The sequence below is a fragment of the Neolamprologus brichardi genome, unplaced genomic scaffold (genome assembly GCF_056152115.1).
Source record: "Neolamprologus brichardi isolate AB-2024 unplaced genomic scaffold, ASM5615211v1 NODE_ptg000031l+_length_7269946_cov_1, whole genome shotgun sequence".
NCBI lineage: Eukaryota > Metazoa > Chordata > Actinopteri > Cichliformes > Cichlidae > Neolamprologus > Neolamprologus brichardi.
Window position 1 is genome coordinate 4,734,583 of NW_028270136.1, and position 7,918 is coordinate 4,742,500.

The 7,918-nt window shown below is 37.8% G+C and overlaps 1 pseudogene; it reads left to right on the forward strand.

Moving 5' to 3' along the window:
- The first annotated feature begins 5,724 nt into the window (after nucleotides 1-5,724).
- Nucleotides 5,725-7,918, forward strand: part of LOC102790222 (plancitoxin-1-like) — a 4,212-nt pseudogene continuing 2,018 nt past the window's right edge.

The window sequence follows — 7,918 nt, forward strand, 5'->3', positions numbered from 1 at the left end:
AACTACCTTGGTCAAGAGAACTAACAGGAAGATAATAATTTCAAAAGAGGAAACTGTTAATATTCTTTTTATATTAGCTTTTTATTTATTTTCAACTCAGAATATCATCAGTTCTCACATAGCCTAGCTGTATAGAAATGTTAGCTTTTTGGTATATTATTCATCTACAATAAACGAATGGTAATAAAGTAGGGATGCACCGATACCGGTACTCGTACTCGTTAAAAGTCCCCCGATACCGGGGACCGATACCACGGTCTGAGACCTGTCTATGTTTGAGCGGCATGTAAGGGGTTAATCACAGGCCCAGAGTGCCCGCCCCCAGGCCCCGAGTGCCCGCCCCCAGGTCCCGAGTGCGACACACTAGCCTCTGATGTCATCCCAGCTGTGACTGTGCTAGAGAGACTTCTAAACAGAGAAACAGGACCACGGCGTCAAGACAATGAAAGCAACCTTACTGGCAGCTGTACTTCATCTCCACCATACTCGACCCAAGGTAAAGTCTGTGTGCTATAGGTATTCAATGAGTATAGCTACAGTACTAAATGTAAGATTATTTTACATCTGAAATATTATATATTTGTAACTAAAATACACAAATACAAATGTATGCAATATATATAATATGAAATACATTTCCATTATTATTACTAGAAAGTCAGATGGCTGGCATTTGTCACAGTGGTTTAGGGGAAACTAAAATCAGTCCTATTTTTCCACATATTAATACATTTATGAATTCTGTGCAGGTATAAAGATCGCTTCTTCTCCAACAACACTGCTCCAGAGGCCAAGCTGCACCTGAAGCAGGAGCTGCAGATGATGTCCAGAGCTGAGGCAGAGGGGAGTCGGGCAGAAGCTGCAGAACCTCCTGCTAAACTGTTCCTCGAGGCCCAGGCCAGCACTAGCAGCAGTCTGGATGCTGTATTTGACGAAATTGCTAAGGAGCAGCCCCAGGCAGCACAGCTGCTGGCAGCAGGTGCTGCCATTGAGCTCGACACACACCTCGGAGAGGCCCCAAGCCCTTGTGAAGACAGTCCTCTGAAGTACTGGGGTGCCAACAAAATCAGGTTCCCCACTTTGGCTAAAATAGCCTGTAAATACCTCTCAGGCCCATGTAGCAGTGTGGAAAGGGAAAGGCTTTTTAGCTCCGTGTCACACATTGTAGATGAAAACAGAAACAGTCTGACTGCTGATAACGCAGAAAAGCTACTTTTCTTAAAAAAACCTGCCACTCACGTTTTCTCTCCATTAAGTGAGTCGTCTTAGACTTGATGTTAATACCTACCTCAGTTGCACTGACTGCCACAGTTCTATGTTGGTGGATGTTGTTCGTTTATTCAAATATTGTGCACTAAATAGCAAAGATGTTTATTAATGCCCCTTGTGTTGTCCAAAGCAGCAGAGTTTACAATAAACTGAAAACAATACTTGAGTTGCACTGACACTGTTTACATTTTTTTTCATAATTATTTATTCTGTAATATGTTGCATACAACATGCTTTTCATTTTAAATAAATGTTCTTAATTCCAAACCAGTCCCTTGTTTTTTTGTGTGTGTTAAATTATAGGACTAAAGCTGTTACCTGTAAATTTAAATCATGTTTTTATTAAGTACTCGTATCGGCGAGTACTGAAATGCAAGTACTCGTACTCGTTTCCAAAAAAGTGGTATCGGTGCATCCCTATAATAAAGTGTAATTCTGCTTTTAGGACAGAATGAAAAATCTGTGAATCCAGCATGTGTGTAATTCTGTACTTTTATTTAATACTGTACTTGTAATTAATTGCAATTTGTTAATTATAAGTAAATGGACTTTTCAACTGATTGCAATAAACTCATAACATGAAAATAAATAATTAATTGCAGAGTGTTATCAGGATTAGAATACTTCATTAATCCCATTAAGTGGGCTAAAGTTGCTGCAAGACAATAAGAACAGCAACAGACTGAACTAAATTAAAAAATACAGCAAATTACAAAGTTTGCAAAATATAAGAAATAGCTCTATAATATAAAAATAGCTCAATTATAAATATCCAGAATTGTACAGAGATTAAATATATATGATTGACATTTTACCTTACTCTACCTGTAAGAGAACCTGTGTGAATAACCCTGATCAGCCTGTGAGGTAATACCAGAGTGACTATAACTCTGCTGGACAGAAAGCACATGTTCAGCTCTGTTTACATAATTTATTTGTGCAGGACAAGGTCCACGCTAGTGTTGGCTGAGCTGAAGGTTTGTGTTTATATACAACACCAAGCAAAGTGAATGCTGATTGGTCGATTTTGGGGGAAGTGGGAGGTACAGGTTTATTCCTGCAGTGCTAAGAACAATAAAACTGTAAGCAACATAAAATAACAGAGCTCTGTTCCACTAAATCTTCAGTATCTTATATGTTGACATCTTATATCGTATACTGTATATTGTCTAACTGTACCCTGAGTGTGCAGCCAACTCTCCTCCCTAATCAATCACCAGGGCCTGTTAAACTTTGGTAAAGTAAAAACTGTTTGACGTGTAAAGAAATACAACAGTATAACAGAGAGGTAATAAAGGTGTGAAAGCCCTCTCACAGCCTTCACCTGAACAAGGAGCCTGAAGCAAAAAAACATGAAAAAGAAAGAAAAACCTTGAAGATGTGATGAGCTGAAATGCTTTGGCTGTGTCAGTAAAACTCTGAGGTAAACTCTTACGCACTAAATGTCTGTTTTGTACATTAACTGAGGTGATAGATGTCTTCGCTTAGACGGGTCAGCTGACTTACTGTCCAAGATGCTGATCAACAACATCCTTCACTCGTGTGGAGACATTTGAGACATTAAGAAGAGCCCTTTCACCAGCTGAGGGGAGCTTAGTAGTAGTGTCAGTAGATAAAGCTGTCTCCTAGCCAGTGTTGGTCAAGTTACTTGAAAAAAGTAATCAGTAACTAATTACCGATTACTTCCCCCAAAAAGTAATCCCGTTACTTAACTGATTACTTATTTTCAAAAGTAATTAATTACTTAGTTACTTAGTTACTTTTTAAAAACACGATTTACAACCTGAATAGGTGATAAAGTGATAGATCTTTCAGCCCAATTCTACTTTTTCTACATAATCATCATACAAAATGTAATCAAATGGAAAAGTCTCTTTTTAAAACTTGTTTTATTAGTTTTAATCTTTTAACTTTATGCATCAAGCAAAAAATGTAATTATCTGCAACATTCTCTGACTGGAAGAAATTAGTTTAACATTTAAACCTATTTTCTGCACATTCCAGCACATAAAATAAAATATTTTTGTGTGTTTACACTCAGTCTTTCAAATAGATGCAAGTAAAACACAGCAGAAAATAAATAAAGTCAAAGACTAGCGGTCCTGTTGCTCTATTTTCACCTGTAAAGCAGGAGTGGGGTAGGCGGAGGTTTACCCTGGTGCAGGTGTGCAGCGGTCAGTGGAAGAATCCGCGAGTTTCTCTGTGAGTTTCCCATTACGTCGTAGCTACTCGGTGCTTGTTTGGAAGTTTAGGGGGTTTTTCGCTGTAAAAAGAAGTTTTCTTCCCACGCACAACGGACACTAATGTTTTTGTCACTTTTTATGGAATCAAACTCAAAGTAAGGTCAGTACTTCCACGCTTTAAACGCTGCACGCTCATACTCTCTCTGCACTCGATATATGATCCATTGTTGATCTGCACACAGCTGTTGTCACGAACGTCGCACTCGCTTACGTCACTGTCATGAGACATTCTCGCAAAAAAATCACTGTTTTAGTAACGCAGTAACGCAGCGTTCCTACGGGAAAGTAACGGTAATCTAATTACTGTTTTTGCAATAGTAATCCCTTACTTTACTCGTTACCTGAAAAAAGTAATCGGATTACAGTAACGCTTTACAAGTAACGCGTTACTGCCCATCTCTGCTCCTAGCTTTGTGCTTCGGTGTGTATTCATTTCCATTTGAGAACATTAAGAAGAAGAAAAGCGTTTTAGTAGACATCCCAGCCAGTACTCTCAGTACATCACTGACTGAGAGTAAATGTCACAACAGCAGTGTAGATATGAATGATGTTAATAAAAATTAAGTTAAAAGAAAGATAAACTATGAATCAATGGGTTTAAAACTCCAGCAGCTGATCTCTTCCATTCAGACACAGTGTTAACAGAACTGATGCAGCTCAGAAGGAAACGTGGTGCAGGTCTGGGTAAAATCCTGGATTCAGCAGTTTTTTGTTCTAATAATTCAGTAAAACCAGCAGCTTGTTAATGGGAAGCTGCAGGACCCAAAGAGCAGCTGAAGCCTGACAAACTTTACCCTATATAATCAGCAACTGCTAGAAATCAATATTAAACCCATTTTATGAGCTCCGTGTAGATATACATAAAATAAGTTTTCCAACTCATGTTAGTTTATTAAAATAGTCCAGCAATCTGTATTTTGTGTGATATTTGTAAGAGTAGTAAAGCTCAGAGATTTTTAAATCATTTTAATTTGGAAGGCAAAAAGGTCTATCTGGAGTGAACCCAGTTCAACTCTTAAATAAACTTCCTGGAGGCGTTACGGAAGCACAGAAAAAACACCTGAGGAGCAGACAGGTTTGATTTAAGCACTGAGTTCTTGGACTTCTGCTAGCTGATCATCAGACAGGTGCAGGCAGTGGAGACACTGAGTGCTGGCACAAAGAAACCCCTGACATCACAGTTTGTTTAATAGTAATGCATATGAAACTGTCTTGGTGGGCAAATAGCAACTTAGGTCACCTAATAAGACTTCACAATAACTTTTGAACATATTTTAAAAGATCAAGAGCAATATGGAAATTGAGGAAAATAAGGACTTACCTGCTGAAGAGACTAAATACTTGCTAGTTAAATGAAATAAAAATGAAATATGTTACCAGGCAAACAGACACACACATATTCATCTCAGATTTATTCACAGACACACAGCAAGCAAACAAATATTTAACTCCACACCTTTTGTCTCCACATCTGTCAATAACCAACAAGGAAACAGAAGCAGTGGAGGTGAAGCTGACGTAGAAATGCATGAAATGTTCTACATAATATGTTGTCTGTCCAGTTCCTGAGAATTTAAACACTTGACTCAAAACAGAAGTACCCACAAAGATTTATAGATCCAAGTTGAAGATCATGCTGTGTTAGAAAGACTGAGACAACTGAAGGAGACTCAAGTCTGTTTCAAGAGTGAAACTGAAGAGTTCAACATTTTATTCCTTCTTTAAAGTAAGTTAAAGACAGCCTGCAAGCAACAGGGAGCTTTGTACATGTAATGCAGTGTGGGCAGCTGAACTTGCTAAGATTTGACACAAGAAGGAAGCTCTGCTCATTTTTGAAGGGCAATAAATTCATGTTGTTAATCAAAACAAATTAAGTATAAAAATCTGTTGCATGTATGATTCAAAGTAAATCTTGATTTGGCAAAATGATGTGGCTCCACCATGAGCTTTGAAACATTTATATAGGCTTTGAGTTAGCACTTATGATAAATCATGTTCAGGTATGCAAATCCATAGATAGGAAGTTGTGACTATTTCACAAACTGCTGTGAAACTGTGTTGGCCCTTCTTTTGTTCTTAATCAGTTGTTTTGCATCTTTCACTGACACTTTATGGCATCTTTAGTAAACAAAAAGGAATGCAGATGGAATTTAACACCTGTCTATGAAAGGTGTCGACATAAATCAGGTTAACATGCTGTGGGTGTTCCAGGATGTTGAGGCTCGTGCTGACTCTCACTCTGTTCTGTTGGGGGTCTGAAGGCAAGGAACAAGGAGCGGTGACCTGCAGAGATAACAACAATGGTCCAGTGGACTGGTGAGAAAACTGTTTAACCCTTTAAAGCCGGTCAGAGCAGCACGCTCCATTTTGCGTAACTATTTTTAAATCCCGGTAGCTCTGCAACCACGTGAGCTAGCGCCATAATTTTTTTTGCATATGAAACCGGAGGAGTTGTACTTACATCTTATGCCATCAGCTTGTCCTCGGTCACAGTTTCCTTCCACATATAGCTTTGCAAAAACTGCATAAAAAGCACTTGCAGCAACAAAACATAATATTCCAGAAACACGCTTTGCCGATCCGATCAGCTGTTTGTAACACTTCCTAGTTCATCAGCGCGAACCATCGCATGTCCGCCATGACCTGCCCGAAACCGGAAGTGATGTCATTTTCGCGGAAATGTAGTTTTTTACCATCAGGGCCTCATGAGCCTATACTGGTGTTTTTAAAAGTTATGTTTGACTTTATGACTTTCTGTGTGGTTTCTGGGATGCTTAGGACTCATATTGCACTGCTGGAAATAGTTTATTTTGATGCATATGCTGCTTTTTTGCAAATTTGCATTATAATATTTATTTTTGTTTTTCCTGCAGTGTATAAAAATTGGTGTATTTCAAAAATAAAACTATGAAGACACTCAAAATAAATTTCCTGTGGTGGGAAACTATTTTGTGCAACTTTTTTGTATTTACAGTTTTGAGGGATAAGCCTCTTAAATTTCTCTAACTAGAAATATATGTTAAAAAACAAAAACGATTTTACATTTTTTTGTAGTTTATTGCACTTTTTTGCAATTTATGTAATCACTATGCACTTAATGCAGACATATTATTAAAATTTAGGCTGTAATGGTTGTATTGATGTATAGCAACTTGAAATGTATGAATTGTAAAAATGGCTCCACAGCATGTAAAAATATAATATAAGCTCTGGCGGACTTGGTTCTATGGTAGGTCTTAAAGGGTTAAACCTTTCATAAGTCTCCAGTGAAATAATTTGGTCTCATTCCCAACTCACCACAGGTTCCCTTTCAGTGTATGATGATGATGATGTTGTATGAGCAGGCGTATCTGACAGGTTAACATTTAACCCAGGTTCATCTTATACAAGGCACCTGGAGGGAAGAACCAGAAGATCAAGTACTTTTACACTGACTCAAAATCCACAGTGTCACACATGGTCCCAGACACACCTGGCTATAAAAACCTGAACCATTCAGAAGGCATCCTGGCCAACACGCTGAGGCCAATCTTTGAGCCAGTTAGAGGCATGGTGAGAATCTTTGGTCCAGTTTTTTTCAACTAAAACACATGACAAGTGTATAAAATGGAAACCTAACCCTCTCAATACACGTACATGTGCAGATTTAATTAAAATGAAAACGTTTAACTCATTTATCATTATATTCATTTAATCTTCAGTTAATATCTAATATAATGGTCAAGTTCAGGTTTGCAGTCAGCTGTGAAAATATCTCCTCCAAGGATAATTTTTTGCATTTGTAATTTTTCACTTTAGTTTATATAAATTATTTAGTATGTTTATTAAAACTATCATCTTTCTCAACCTAACCAAGCAGTTTGATGGTAGTTTGATTCCAGAAGCAGGAATTAATAGTTTCAGTGTCATGACTATTTCACAAACTTCTGTGAGACTGTGTTGTCATGTAGGCCTGCCCAGTGTGTGCCTTTAAAGTGTTAATACAGCTTTTTTGCATCATTTATAGTCACCAAACTTTGGATTCATCAGCTACAGCGATCAACCTCCAGGATGTTGTTCAAATAAAACGTTTGGCCACAGTAAAGGTGAAGAAAGCTTCTTTTTACAGACACTGTCAAACTTCCATTATATCAAATAAATATTGGAAAGAAAGTTTGTTAGATTATTGATCTTATACTATTAAACTGAATCATTCAAATGCAAGCAGTGCATGGATTAAAGAGCTTGAATAATATGCATCATATTTCTCATTTTATGACCAGCTGTGTAAATGTTCACTGTCCACAGGGGTGATCATGGTGGAAAAAAACAATAATGGGGTCTGGCTCTTACACAGTACGCCTCAATTCCCCTTCAGAAGAGACCAAAACCATTTAAAAATGCTCAGACGTTCATCTGTGTAACTT